This window comes from Amblyomma mixtum, chromosome 5, assembly GCF_055824585.1.
Source record: "Amblyomma mixtum isolate Tamu chromosome 5, ASM5582458v1, whole genome shotgun sequence".
NCBI classification, from domain to species: Eukaryota; Metazoa; Arthropoda; class Arachnida; order Ixodida; family Ixodidae; genus Amblyomma; species Amblyomma mixtum.
Window position 1 is genome coordinate 73,033,351 of NC_143016.1, and position 14,471 is coordinate 73,047,821.

Genomic DNA, 14,471 nt, shown 5'->3' on the forward strand with positions numbered 1-14,471 from the left:
CACGTGAAAAGTTCGACCATTGACGGACCTCAACAAATTTTTGAACTTAGCCATTCACAAGGTGTCGTGTCCGGTCGCTGTGTTGAATGCAGCGAAAGACGCACACGGTACTTTTAGAGTTCGTTTATTTAAAGCCGATGAGGGTGCGACCAGCGTCGACCGAGGCAGGAGCCGAACTGGCCGCCCGAAGAAAGGAGGGAGCTGAGAAGCGTCCACGGGAGGGAGTGGCTTCCCAGAACAGGAGGAGGGTGCGGGGGCGCACCGTGGGGGGGCATCGGGTGACAGCGTGCGACGAGGGGCAAGTGTCGTTAGGAGGAGGATTGAGTGGTCGTTAGGAGGAGGATGCGAACTGTCGTTAGGAGGGGAATGCGAGTGGTCGTTAGGAGGGGGCGCACACACACAAAAGCAATACGTGTCCGGTCGCTGTGTTGAATGCAGCGAAAGACGCACACGGTACTTTTAGACTTCGTTTATTTAAAGCCGATGAGGGTGCGACCAGCGTCGACCGAGGCAGGAGCCGAACTGGCCGCCCGAAGAAAGGGGGGAGCGGAGAATCGTCCACGGGAGGGAGTGGCTTCCCAGAACAGGAGGAGGGTGCGGGGGCGCACCGTGGGGGGGCATCTGGTGACAGCGTGCGACGAGGGGCAAGTGTCGTTAGGAGGAGGATTGAGTGGTCGTTAGGAGGAGGATTGAGTGGTCGTTAGGAGGAGGATGCGAACTGTCGTTAGGAGGGGAATGCGAGTGGTCGTTAGGAGGGGGCGCACACACACAAAAGCAATATGGGGACACAACACTTCCTTCCCCCTTAGAAAGTTGCCTGGTATCGTGCAGGGGGTCGGCGCTCACGCGTGGAGGCGCGCTGGCTTTGTGCGCTCGGGGGAGAAACACTTGTAGGCTGGCTGTTGTTCGCTGTGGCTCCTAGGTCTGTCCTGGGCGAAGTCTCTTCTTCCGGGAAGGGTGCCAGGCTATGTGGGAAGATGGTGCACGTGTTCTCTCCGCTGGCGGACAGCTCTCAGACGGCGTCGTAAATCTACGCAGCTGGTTGAGATGTCGGCGTGCTACTGTGCCATGTATGTTGACGAGCCAAGAGCGCAGGCCTATGCGTCTGACAATTGTAGCTTCCTCCCAGCGTGGCTTTTTCAGAAACTGTCGGGCGAGGACGCGCTGCCCCTCATTAAGCGTGCCGCAGCGCGGAATTGCTTTTTCTTCCCGGAACGTCTCTGCCTTTGGCTCGGGGAGGATGGCTGTGAGCTGGGTTCGCATTTCACGCTCGAACATCATTTTCGAGGGGGTCTCGCCTGTTGTGCTCTGAACCGTCGTGTGCTGCTTGAAGAGAAAGCGCGCAAGGCGGCGCTGCAGCGAGCCTGTCTGATCTCTTTCAAGGGCGCGTTTTAGCTCGGCTACGTAGCGCTCGGCTTGCCCGTTTGTCGCTGGGTGGTAGGGGGCCGATGTAACTGATGAGATCCCGTTGTCGCGATAAAACTTGAGGATCTCCGCAGACACAAACGGTGTTCCGTTGTCCGACACTACCTTGCGCGGCAGGCCGAACGTTGCAAATAGTGATCGGAGGTTGTCAATGAGTGCTGCCGAAGTCGTCTGTCCCATTTGCCTTATCTCAAGCCACTTTGTGTAGGCATCTACGACCACAAGGAAAGTGCAGCCCTCAATTGGTCCTGCAAAATCAATGTGCAGTGTGTGCCATGGTGTGTCTGGCTTTTCCCATTCTGGGACAGGAGCTTTCGGCGGGGCGCTCCGGCTGCTCTGGCAAGGCTTGCATTCTCGCACCACTGTTTTGATGTCGTTGTCAATGCCAGGCCACCACATGTAGCTTCTGGCACACTTTTTTCATTGCGACGATGCCCCGATGTCCGGCGTGGATGAGAGACATAGCTTGTGCGCGTAGTTCTCTCGGCATCACAACTCGGGACCCAAATATGATGCAGCCGCGATGGGTGCTCAACTCTGTAGCTCGCCTGCGGTAAGCGTCGAAGTTGTCCCCTTTGAGTTTATGCACGTTGCCTTGTTGAACAGCTGTGTAAACTAGCCGGAGAGCTGCGCACTTCTGCGTAGATGCTGCAACTGTGCCTGCTGTAAGCGGAGGTTCTGGCAGTGCTTCGAACATCAGAACGTCTCCTGGTGGAAATGGTTCGTCAACAGTTGCGTCTAGTGGCAGACGGCTTAGCGCATCGGCGTTTTGATGTTTGCCGCATATCATCACGCCTAGTGGAGAAAACCAGTTTCTCCCTAGAAGGCTTGATCCTGTGCCCTTCACAACAAGCAGAGGTAGCGTATGGGTCTGGCCGTTGTAGTTAACCTGCACGTTGGCAGAGCCCAATAGTGGCAGATTCTGTCCTGACCACGTTCGCAGGTGCGTGTCGTCTTGTTGCAGGGCGGGTGCGTCAGATGGCCATGAAGTTCGGAACGTGTCCTCACTGATCAGAGTTCAGGCTGCGCCGGAGTCCACCTCGAACTTAATCAGCTGGTGATGTACGCTTACTTCTGTAAAAATCTTCGGTCGTGTGCCGAGATTCATGGTGTTCAGGTCGTACAACACAGATGGTGTTGCTGATGTTGTTCCATGGAGATCAGATAGCGGCGTATTCTCTGAGGCGTTGACGCTGTGATTAGGCTGGGAAGGTGACTTTATCTTGGCAAGTCTCCGTTTCGTAATGCATGCTCTTTCGATATGCCCTCGCTTGTGGCAAAAATTACACGTGGCTGACTGGAATCGACATCCCTGGGGGTTGTGTTGGTCGTCACACCGCCAGCAGCGTTGTGCCTTTTTGACCGATTTTACAACAACAGAAGGCTTGCGCACCTGGTTGCTTGTCTGGTGTACCGGCTCGGTGTTCCGGCGAATCCCTCTCTGCTGGTGACCGGCGCTCTCCGCTCGAACGGCGATGTCGTAAGCTTTGCTGAATGTGAGGTCCTTCTCAGCGAACAGGCGCTGCTGCAGTGACTCGTCACTCAGTCCGCACACAAATCTGTCGCGTAACATCACGTCCAAGGGAAGCATGGTGGTGTTAGCAGAAGAAGCTGCGTCTCCCTCCTGCCCGGTAGCTGTTGTCGACAGCGTTCCAAAATTGCAGTCGGCAGCGAGCTTCTTGAGCGCGGCTACGTAGGCGCTCACAGTTTCTCCTCCCAGTTGATCTCGTCGTTGGAAGCGAGCCCGGCTGTAGACCTCGGATGGCCTTGGGTCGTAGTGCTTTTGCAGTGCTGATACGATGTCGTCGTAAGACACTGCCGCTGGTGTGCTTGGCTGAATAAGGGCGCAGACAGTATCGTAGGTCTGCTCCCCGCACAGCGTCAGCAGGTTGGCCCTCTTCAAGGCTGGGTCTGTGATGTTGTTAGCTTCAAAGTAGAACTGAAGGCGTCCAACCCACGATGACCACGATGAGCCGTTGAACTCTGGTATCTGATTGGGAAACCCTCGCGTAGCCATGGCTTGTCAATAGCGTTGCGTAGCGCGGGTCGAATCCACTTTCTCGTCGCCACTGTCGTGTCCGGTCGCTGTGTTGAATGCAGCGAAAGACGCACACGGTACTTTTAGACTTCGTTTATTTAAAGCCGATGAGGGTGCGACCAGCGTCGACCGAGGCAGGAGCCGAACTGGCCGCCCGAAGAAAGGGGGGAGCGGAGAATCGTCCACGGGAGGGAGTGGCTTCCCAGAACAGGAGGAGGGTGCGGGGGCGCACCGTGGGGGGGCATCTGGTGACAGCGTGCGACGAGGGGCAAGTGTCGTTAGGAGGAGGATTGAGTGGTCGTTAGGAGGAGGATTGAGTGGTCGTTAGGAGGAGGATGCGAACTGTCGTTAGGAGGGGAATGCGAGTGGTCGTTAGGAGGGGGCGCACACACACAAAAGCAATATGGGGACACAACACAAGGTTAGCTAAAAATTTCGTAATTCATCAAGGCAGCATGCCATCTTTCACAGTGTGTTTCAGGTGCGCTTCAGCACCATGTAAATTTATAACAAACGTTATAAATCCACAAACCAAGGTTGTTGTCTTACAGCTTGTTCAGGAAGAGGTGTAGCATTTAACACTGCATCATGCAGTGCCAAAGTTGTTAATTTCAGCCATTTTATTATTTGATACTATATAAACGAGCATTCTATAACAATTGCAACCCACAGTTCGAAATGTCGGTACATGCAATTCCAGATTATTTCGTAGCACTATAGAGCAGCACCCAAGGTAAGTGCAGATTCAGCGTCAAAGCTCCTCTCCTGTCTTCTCTAACGCAAGATCCTCCCCTGCTTTAGAAGCCGTTGACTTATCGATCGCGGCTAAATGGAGCTCACAAGCGCTGCGTTTTTTTACAAATATACAGGATTAGTCATAACTTCCCAGGCAGCAGGGTTTGTTTTCAGCAGTAAAATCTACAATCTACAAGTTACCTAGGTTATCAGAGGCGCGAATCATATTTAACCTATCCACTCCAGAAGTTTTGAGGTTCTGGGATACTGTGGGCCTAAACACCCCCCTTCACTGCTCAAAAACAACCCCTCTGGCTAGGGAACGTTTAATGTGCTCTGTCTGGGCAGCTTTTCTCTAAGAGCTTTTCATCGCCAATTCAGGCAGAGTGCTTGCGGGCACACGAGAGATTTTACATAGCGCACGCTCTGGTGATCACGGTGCACTGAGCTTCCCAGATTTTCCTGTAGCCTTTTTTGAAGACACGACCAGCGTTGGAAGGGTGCTGATTCAGCAATATGAGAGCCGGCCGTGGTAGCTCAGTGTCGTTGTCATCCAGGTGCTCACACCAATATCCCCGGATGTAATCCGGGCCGTGGTGGCGTCATTCCGATAGACGTGAAACGAAAAACGTCCGTGTGCTATGTGATGTCTGTGAGCCTAGAAGAACCCCATGTGATATAATTTAATATGGAGAGCTAAACTACGGCATCCCTCATAGCCAATGTGTTGCTTCGGGACGTTAAATCCCACAGACCACCACCGTCCAGGATATCAGGCAAGAGAGGTAGTTTATAGAGTGTCATCTTTCATTCCTTGTTTTACTAAAATAATCTCAGCGATGTTTGATAGCTCCCCTCCAGGGTTCGTGGAGCAGTTTGGCTCGTCTTTCTCTGTTCAGTGTAACGTGAGAATGCTCAATAATAGCACCTCCGACAGTGCAATCGTAACTTTGTGCGCCAGGCTTTGCGGAAATCCAGACAATACAGGGCATGCGGCTAAAAATACAGAATGAATATAGCAAGCTTCCAAGCACAAAAAGCCTAAATTTAGTCAACTCGACAGTCATAAAGACCATAGATGTAGGCGAAATAATTCAAAGATATGTGATCATGATAAACTCACCTTTCCTTTGCTAACATACCAAACATTTTTTATTGTTTTAAACGAAGTGCTTTCGTGAACATGGGTGTAGGGCATCGGGGAGTTACATGACTGACGCAAAGGAGTGAAGTACATGGCTCGGAATAACGGGACCATTGGTAGTGGCAACCCGTGGTGTCTACGCTTGCGGCTATCTGCGTCTCGTTCCTCTGTCGTGTATGCGCTCCAAGGACAGATGGTTCGGTACACCACCACCGCGGAGTTCGCAAGAGATGCAACGTATTTGATAGATGCGCCGTACAGGCTTGCCAAATAAACAAGGGCAAAAATATTACTCCGCGCTGGACGTACGTCGCCCATTTTACTATGTTTACTAAAGTGAGCAAGAAAATAGGTCTATATGCGAATACCATTATCAATACCAATTGTATCAATCTATTGTCATGACGTTGCGCTCAGTCACCTTGCACCTGCCAGCCACTTGTGACGCCATGTTAGCCGATGCAAGGCGGTTGACAGCTACGTGACGAGAATATGCCCACGCCATTGATATGAGGGCCTACTTTGAAGGGCATTTTCTGATTCGTTCTTTAGTTGTGTTCGACTATGGTAAGGTGCACAGGGCCGCTTCTGCATGCTGTGCTAATGAATTGACTCGAGAAGAAGGTTTAACGTCCACACAGCCCGGGGATGAAAAAGCTATAGTACGCTTAGCACGCACACGCAAAAGTCTGTCTCATAAAGCTCCGCTGTTGGTACGTGTACCGCAGGAGCATTCAAAAGACGGCCGCTATAAAAAACAGGAAGTATGATCGAGGATATTGATGTGAGCGCGAGTTATACGCTTTATATTATTTTCCTTCAGTTATGCAGCATCCGTGCTCCCTGTGAAAACCATGAAACAATTTTATTTCTATCTTTCAACTTCACCTACCACGACGCCTGTGTATGAGCCAGAGCCATTTCAGCACTCTCCGCGAAGGACGCTCTGGCGTTCGTACATTTCCACATCTTAATCGTGGTTACAAATTTCACATTTCATTCAATGCGCTCCTTGCTTCATTCCTATCCCACCCTCTCTCCCATGCCATTCCACTTTGGATATCCGAGGCACGCTGGATAGCAAAAAAAAAAACTGAAAGCCCCGATTTTTTTGAAGACACCTTTTTTAACTACAAACGATTATTGCTGTCGCTCCCCGACGCTCCCGGCAGGGTGAAGTAATTTTGAACTCTGGGAGGCTGCGGTTTATACGTATGCTCGTAAACTTTAATTTCAGGCAATAACTTGGCCAGACTTCCCTATTTTCTTTCGCATCTTTCTTTCCACGATTTTTATAAAAAAAAGAAGGTTATGGGCAGGAAAACGTTCGGAACCAATTCGCTCCGCGTGTATGGGCTGCACACACCCTGCGTCTGCACCACTCGTTCGCAATACCCGCGCGTTTTTTCCTTGCATATCAGAGTCACCGCCTCGTGGTCCGTGTGATAAGCACCTACATATAAATTTGAAGCCAGGCTGTACAAAACAGCGTGAGAGGCTCAGAGCCTGCGAAACAAAAACGAAAAAATGAAGAAGGATGGGATCTTCTTCCTATATTTCATTGCGGCGTTCCCTTTCTTTATTTGTTTTCATATGGCGCCTTCACTGCTGAACTAGTTTTTGCCTTTCACCTTTTCTGCCTGCTGCTCGCTTCCCAATCCCCCCCCCCCCCCCCCCCCCTATTACACACTAAGCTCTTGGGAAAAGGCAAGGCTAGACTTCTTTATTTTTTGTCTCTAGTTAGCGGTGTTATTTCTCAGCCCTCGCACCTTCGCTCTCTCTGACTGTCTTCCTTCTTCGTTTCACATTTCCTTTTCCGAGAAATGTCAGCTATACCCACGCACGCTAGCCGCAGCGTCTAGCTTCCTTATCTCTCATCACCCTGAAAACCGGTCGACAGCGTGATGGAGCAGCGCTTTTGTCGAGAATAAGAGCATTATCGTCGATCACGCCACTGCAGCTCACAAGGTGTTGAGGAAGAAAAAAAAAATTCGCCTTTTTTATTTCTTTCTTGCATCTCCCAATTTGTCCATCCTTTAGGTCATAGGTAGGCAGCTGTACTTTCGGTTTTGTACCGGTGGGAGTAAGCTTGAGCGGTGGAATCAATACAAGAGGTTTCGCAGTGTAAGGCAGGCGAGTGATAATAAACAAAAGTTTTCCATATCCTGGGTCCAGAAATAGATGTGAGCGCACATAGAAACGAGGACTGAGCAGCCAGTTTCTTTTGCAAGGCTATCTGTTTGCGCTGCGCATAATTTATAATCGAGAAAAACTACCTCCCAGCCGCCGCGGTGGCTCAGCGGTTATGGTGCTCGGATGCTGACCCAAAAGACGCGGGTTCGATCCCGGCCGCGGCGGCTAGAATTTCTTTGGAGGAGAAATTCTAGAGGCCCGTGTACTGTGCGATGTCAGTGCACGTTAAAGAACCACAGGTGGTCGAAATTTCCGGAGCCCTCCACTACGGCGTCTCTCATAGCCTTAGTCGCTTTGGGACGTTAAACCCCATAAACTAAACTAAACTAATTCGTGACTTCAGCGTTCAGATAATTGAAATTTTTGAGTTTTTTCCCAATCGCAATAGGCTAATAAGGATATAAAGGAAGGGTTCATTTACTACTCCGGCTATACGATGAGGCATCACAATGACGAAAGAAAAATACAACCATCCCTCGAAGATCGGTGCTTAAGCACTTTTATTTGTGGCGTAGAAAATGGTAAAGAATGCGGGCATGCAATCGTGCGCACTTAAATTATGTAACCTGCTTGGATGGACCTCCGCTAGAGGGAATTAATTTGACCGGCATTCGCTTTTGTAGCTTCATATACAGCCCCCGTGCCACTTCGGGATGGTAAGCTATCATCATCAGCCTGACTACGCTCACTGCAGAGAAAAGGCCTAAGCTTCTTATACCATGTGCTATTTTATACGTATTGCCTAATGCAACCTCATCTCCTACGAGTTTCCTTACATTTGCGATGTCGGAATGCCATCTTGCTATCCGTTGCGAACCTACTGCACTTAGCATAGGTGCTGCTGAGAGGGAAGAATAGCCGGAGAAACGAAAAGGAGGGCATGCATCTGATCAAAAGAAAAAGCGGCGAGAGCACACACAAAGCCGCACGTGTTTAATGATGCCAAACACCGTTGTCACGTCGAATAAAGACATCCATTCTCACTTTACCTCAGGCTGCTCTCGTCATGTTTGCGAAAAGGCGTCGTCATTTCTTAAGCTTGTTGTATCGGACACGTGTTGCAGACCCAATTAAAATATTCATGTACATGTTAAGCTGCATGTACCTTCGGCCTTTTATCTTTAGCTAGAAAGAGGCGACTCTGCGTTCAAGGAAATAGAGCACCTCAGGATACCTCGGAAAGAGAAATTCATATCTAAGAGAAAATATTGAAGCGGTGGCTCAGTGGCTATGGTGCTCGGCTGCTGACCCGAAAGACGCGGGTTCGATCCCGGCCGCGGCGGCTGGAATTTCTTTGGAGGAGAAATTCTAGAGGCCCGTGTACTGTGCGATGTCAGTGCACGTTAAAGAACCCCAGGTGGTCGAAATTTCCGGAGCCCTTCACTACGGCGTCTCTCATAGCCTCAGTCGCTTTGGGACGTTAAACCCCATAAACTAAACTAAAATATTGAATGTCCTTGAGAGTGGAAAATGGTTAAATCAGCAGTTATTTTAACTCCTGGACGCGTGGTATGATGCACGATTGCCCCTCTAAAATTATGATGTGGTGAGGCTGCCAAGTGCGCATTTTTTCTGAGTTCTTCAACACTCTGAAGGCCAAAACCCATTGTTACAGCCAACCGAGTGCAGGATACCTTGTCACTCTCTATGAAAATAAATGCACCTTCTCACTTTCTATGAAAATAAAATCATAGTGTGCGAATATCCCACTGTCCGTAAAACTTACCTTGCATCTCCGTTTCCCTTTCTTTGCTTATGGCACATGGCACACTCGTGAATAAAAAAATATGCCTGCTACCTGAAACTTTCTCTGAAAATGACTGAAGCACAACAGCATAAACATGACAGTTGGTTTTAAACTAAATTAAGTAGAAAAGCCTTTCCTATGCGGCGTCTTTATGGCATTGCTGTTGATGCGCGAAAATAATTTTATTCGTAAAGAGTACCTTGCCATGAAAACTTTTGTCTTGCCCTACAGGATTGAAGAATGTGAGCACGTTATCGCTTGGTAATCCCTTGTCTTAAATCCGATGTGACGGCTGTCTTATTTTTCAGGGCTAAAATGCAGGACTCACGCGATGTTATTCACGGAGTCCGACCTTCTAATGAATTAAACCAATCAGCCCGAAAGAACAGACTACTGCATCATATCTTTTTCGGCTACTTATGCGCTCACTATATGACCATGTGGAGCACTTGACTGCGATGTAGTGTTGAACTGTTTTCAAGTAGCTGAAATTATGAAAAATTCAAAACTTCCGCATAAATGTCGGGACATGCCTGTCCACAAATTCTTGCACTGGCTTTTCAGATGCGTTGCAAGCACGCACTGCAACTTGTCAGAGAATGTTTCATTAGGCGAAAATGATTTAGTCGCTAGCGTAATCTGTAATATACATTCATTTCAGCAAACGTCGGAATATTTAAAGAAAGACCTGGGCTATACTTTTCTCTGATTATAACAACGGTACTAGTGCTCGCACTTGTACCGTTCGCTCTAGTACCGTTCGCTCACACTAGAATCTTCTTCCATTCACTCCTGGCATCACCAGACAGAGGTCATGGACTCCAGTCGGAAAACACAGCCTAACTAAGAGTGTCTAGGCAAGAGCGCAACTCGAATGCCATAGTATTGACTCCATTGTCTTGTTGAGCATTCTATAAACGACCACAGCCAGACAATATTTGGTCCCTCTTAAACTGTCAGGCTAGCGAATACCCTTAGGCGCCTAGCACTGAGCGCGATATGAATGCTCTGGCTGAATACGGTCTACCGCAAAAGCGAAGCGCGTTGTATTTTATTCAATTTTAGAGAGGTGACCAATCGAGCTTCTCTTTACGGATCACACGAGCAAGAGCAGGGAGAGAGTTTGAGGACGAAACGGATGCCGGCTATTTAAATTATCCATCTACATACGCTGTACTCATTCTGAATCTGACCCCATGCTAGCGCGACGGAGGCGCATTGTTCGCCGGTCCGTGCATCTTGTTCGCTGTGGAGCCACCGTCGATCCCACGATACAGTTTCGTTGTGCGAGGGAATGCGCTAATAGACGAACAGCAGACGGCGCGTGATTATGTGTTCCTTGTACACAGCTTGTCCCCTATGTGCTATAAACGGACTGCACGGTTGACCGCAAATATACAGCGGCGACTAAAGCGCGCAGTCGGTTGGGTCATTTAACATGCCCTCAGCGTGACCTAGATAGCACTGTACGTGCAACTGTGCTTATTTTGTTGCGAAAGCAACACTACGCTAGTCGCCGAGCCATTTCGCGGAGCTGACGAAAGGCCATACTGCGCATGCGCGAGGAGCAGTGACGTTACACGGCGCACAGCCGGCGCGCCGCCGCCGTCGCTTCGCGGGTGACCCAGAGGTGCCGCCGCCGCGCTCGCCAGTTGCGCATGCGCAGTAGCGGCGCATAGCTAGCATGCCGGGGCCGCCGCCACTGCCGCGCGCTCACCATCGCATCTCTCTCTCACCTCGTTGCTTTCGCAATCCTCCAGGTTTAACCAGAGCTAAACCACTGCCAATTTTATTTCGCGAACAAAGTTTACTTTGATAGCAAATACAATTGTGTCGCTAATAATGGACATAAAATAATGTAAGAACGAAGACCGGAAGTGGCTGCCCTGTGTAATCGGCACGGAGCATGATGTGCATGTTACCACACAAATAAATATAATCAAAGCAAGTAAGGTAAATAAAGGGTGCCATATTAAGACGTATCGAAACTAATGAAATCGGGGTCAAAGATCTTAACCCCAAATAAGCTTGATAATTATTTTAGGCTAAAAAAGAGCTGAAACGGTAGCGGCGGAAATTAAAAAAAAAAGGAGAACAATAAAACTAACAAGTAAGGTGAGTTAAAATTTAAGAAGATATATACGAGTCATCCAAGACGGAGTCATCCATCTCGAGCGGTTGCCCGCTCGAGATGGATGACTAGAAGCTAATACGGACAGCCACTGGAAATGCAGTGGAAGGTACTGGGGTGCCAAGAAAAGCCTCCTGGGAAACGGACAGAGAGCCGGAAGATAAAGAGACCGACCATGTTGGGAACTGCAGACTCAATTCAAATGCCTCCAATAATACTTCGAACCAGAGTGGTGAAGTAAACATAGAGCGCTAAGCAAAGGAGAGCCGCCTGCTTCATAAATCATATGCAAAGAGAACAGAAAAACTTCCGCGCTATTGTGAAAACGGAAGATGAACAGCACGACAGTCCGTGCGTGCATGTGTTTCCTTCCCATCCATGGCGCGCCAGTTGCTTCCATCCATGTTCGACCGACACCGTTATTGAGTTTAAGGCTCCTTGTACTTGCCACTTTCCGCTGCCCCGCCTCGCTAAAATTGTTTCAGTCTTCACGATCGATTTTCACGCGAGAGGCAAGGGGCCTCCATTGCTTGCCGAATATGATGAATTCTGCAGTTTTTGAACACGCTCAAAATCATTGTAGGGCGTAATACGCGCTGACGGTGAGTGAACACTGGGAGAGAGAGATACTTATTTTTGCCTCCCGTGGACCCACGTTTTTATCAATGATTTTCTTTCGCCTGCTCTATTATACGGGGAATGGTGGATCTGCGAGCGTGCATTTGCCCTTTCATATCTCGACGTCTGCTGACAGCTATTGTTTTCTGAACACTGAAAAACTTATGTAGGCAATGGTCCCCTCGAAGTTCAATTTTATCACACTTTAAGAATGCAAAGCTTCGCGGTATAAAGTGCAGAAAGAGGCTCCGTAGAGAATTACGGCAGTGGAACCACTTATAAAAATTAAGAGTAATTACTAAATTTTAAGCTTTGCGTAGAGCAAGTAAACATAAAATAAGAGCAAAAGAACAGAAAAACAAGACCCATAAGAACGAGTGTTACACATTAACGCACAGATGGCGATAACGTTTAGGTTACAGCTATAGTAATGACGCATGCTTTGCCTTAAGTCAAGAGTTTTAGTGCCAAAGCGCCACTTCGAGAGGTCAAACCGGCTAACCGATTTTGTGCGAAGCTGGTCGTTGAGTGTGACCTCGGCCAAACCATAATTAAAGTAAGTATTGCTCTGACTGGGATTCGAACCCGCAGCGAAGTGAACATATCAGCTTCGCTGTCCACTGCACGACAGCACTATGCTATCATCGCAGCCGATCGCGTTTAACTGCAACACACTATCGTGTGTTGGCTTTAACACACTTTCCGTGTTAAAGCCGACGGAGTAAGCAGCGGTGAGCTTTAGCGCCATGCAATTAATTTTATCTTTTCCACTGAGCTAACACTCGGCCATCATTGCCGTGCCGACAGCTTTGGTTAATGTATGGTGTGAAGCCGGAAAGCAGTAGAAGTAGCAGAAAATTTTTATGCTGAGATTTGAATACACTCTGCTGAGTGAAAAAAAAAAAAAAACACCATGAGCAGCGGGTTGATTTGTGTTATTCCGCAAGAAAACAACGGTGAAAAATGAAATAGTTGAAGAATATTGGCAGAAGTTGCCGTATGTTTTGAGGGAAACAAGAAGATACTAGACGCAACAAGCTCACTGCTGGTGAAGACCTGAAAGAAGATATGCGTGTTCGATATGATGCCATGAAAGAGAATGTAGTACACAGGCTTATCCGGCTCAGGCGCGATACTAGGGTACAGAAAGAAAAAATTGGAGAACGGAAAGTCGAGGAAGTTACCTAGGCGATGCCCAGTATGCTACACTATATGTAGGAAGAGAACAAAGGGACAAAAAAAAACGGAAAAGAGGAAAAAGAGATTAATTTTGCTCTGATCCGTAGGTCATTACTACGAAGGTACATAGGACGCACACTGAAAGTTAATGGCCTTGAATACAACCCCGAGTCCATTAGAAATTTCAATAGCGCCCTCCCAGCTTTCTTCTAGAATGAAGGTTTAGTCGAAGGCCTCAGAATCTTGGCTTATGTAAGGGTCGAGGATTGAAGCGGTGGAGAGTTGCAGCCAGGACACGAGAGACGGGTAAAATATTTAAGTCCATGAAACTGCGTCTATGCTTGAAGCAAGGAATGATGCGACGAGCACACAAACAAAGAAAACAGCTTAGACTTCCTATTCTCCTCGACTGAAGCACTGGGTAAAAGCATTGTTTCCTTCCACAAGATATTTGTTCTTTGTAATTTTTTCAATTCAGCCTACGGCTTGGGTGGATGCCAATGAGTAATTACTCCCTTATTAATAATTTACTCCACCTTGGGCGATTCCCCTAAACATTTGATCAGCCTACCTACATAAAGGTCCAGACGTGAGATTCTTAGCTGCTCGTACTTTTTTGCGGCAACAAAGAATTTTTTGAGCAAGGTACTCCAGTTTTATCAGCAGTGGTGTGAAAGAATGCTTTTTACCTCGTTAGTAACTAATAGTAGTGCTTAATTAGTATGCGTTCGGTGCAAGAAAAAGACGCATATACAGACGTTGTTTTCGTGTTGACTTACGACGACCACGGATAAGGATATATTTTAGTAATAAAGTTAAGGCAAAGGCAGATGCATAATGACTCGAATTTAAGTAGGTGGGGACCATATTAGCAAGTCTGTTGGTCATTAATTTGTTCCATTGATTTCCCAACAAAGCTGCACGCTTGGTACGACGGGGCATCCGACGTAGAGCCCGCTTTGTTTTTAGTGCTGCGAAAACGCCAAAAGAGGCCCATCAGTGAAGGTTCAATGCTTCTCACTGGCATCTTAGGTCATGAATAACGCATCACGAACACTCCCCTCAGGCAGCATTTACTGAGGTCGCCTTGGTTATAGAGAAGTATGTTCGCACCAGAAGGCTGAGTAAACCAGAAACGAAGAACGTAGTTACCTTTTACGAGCGCTGAGAAGGTCGAGCAAGTGAGAAACGAGCAAGTCTTGGATATAAAGGAACACATGCCAGCGGTTACTCTTTTTCATTGCATCTAGTGTGTGCAGCA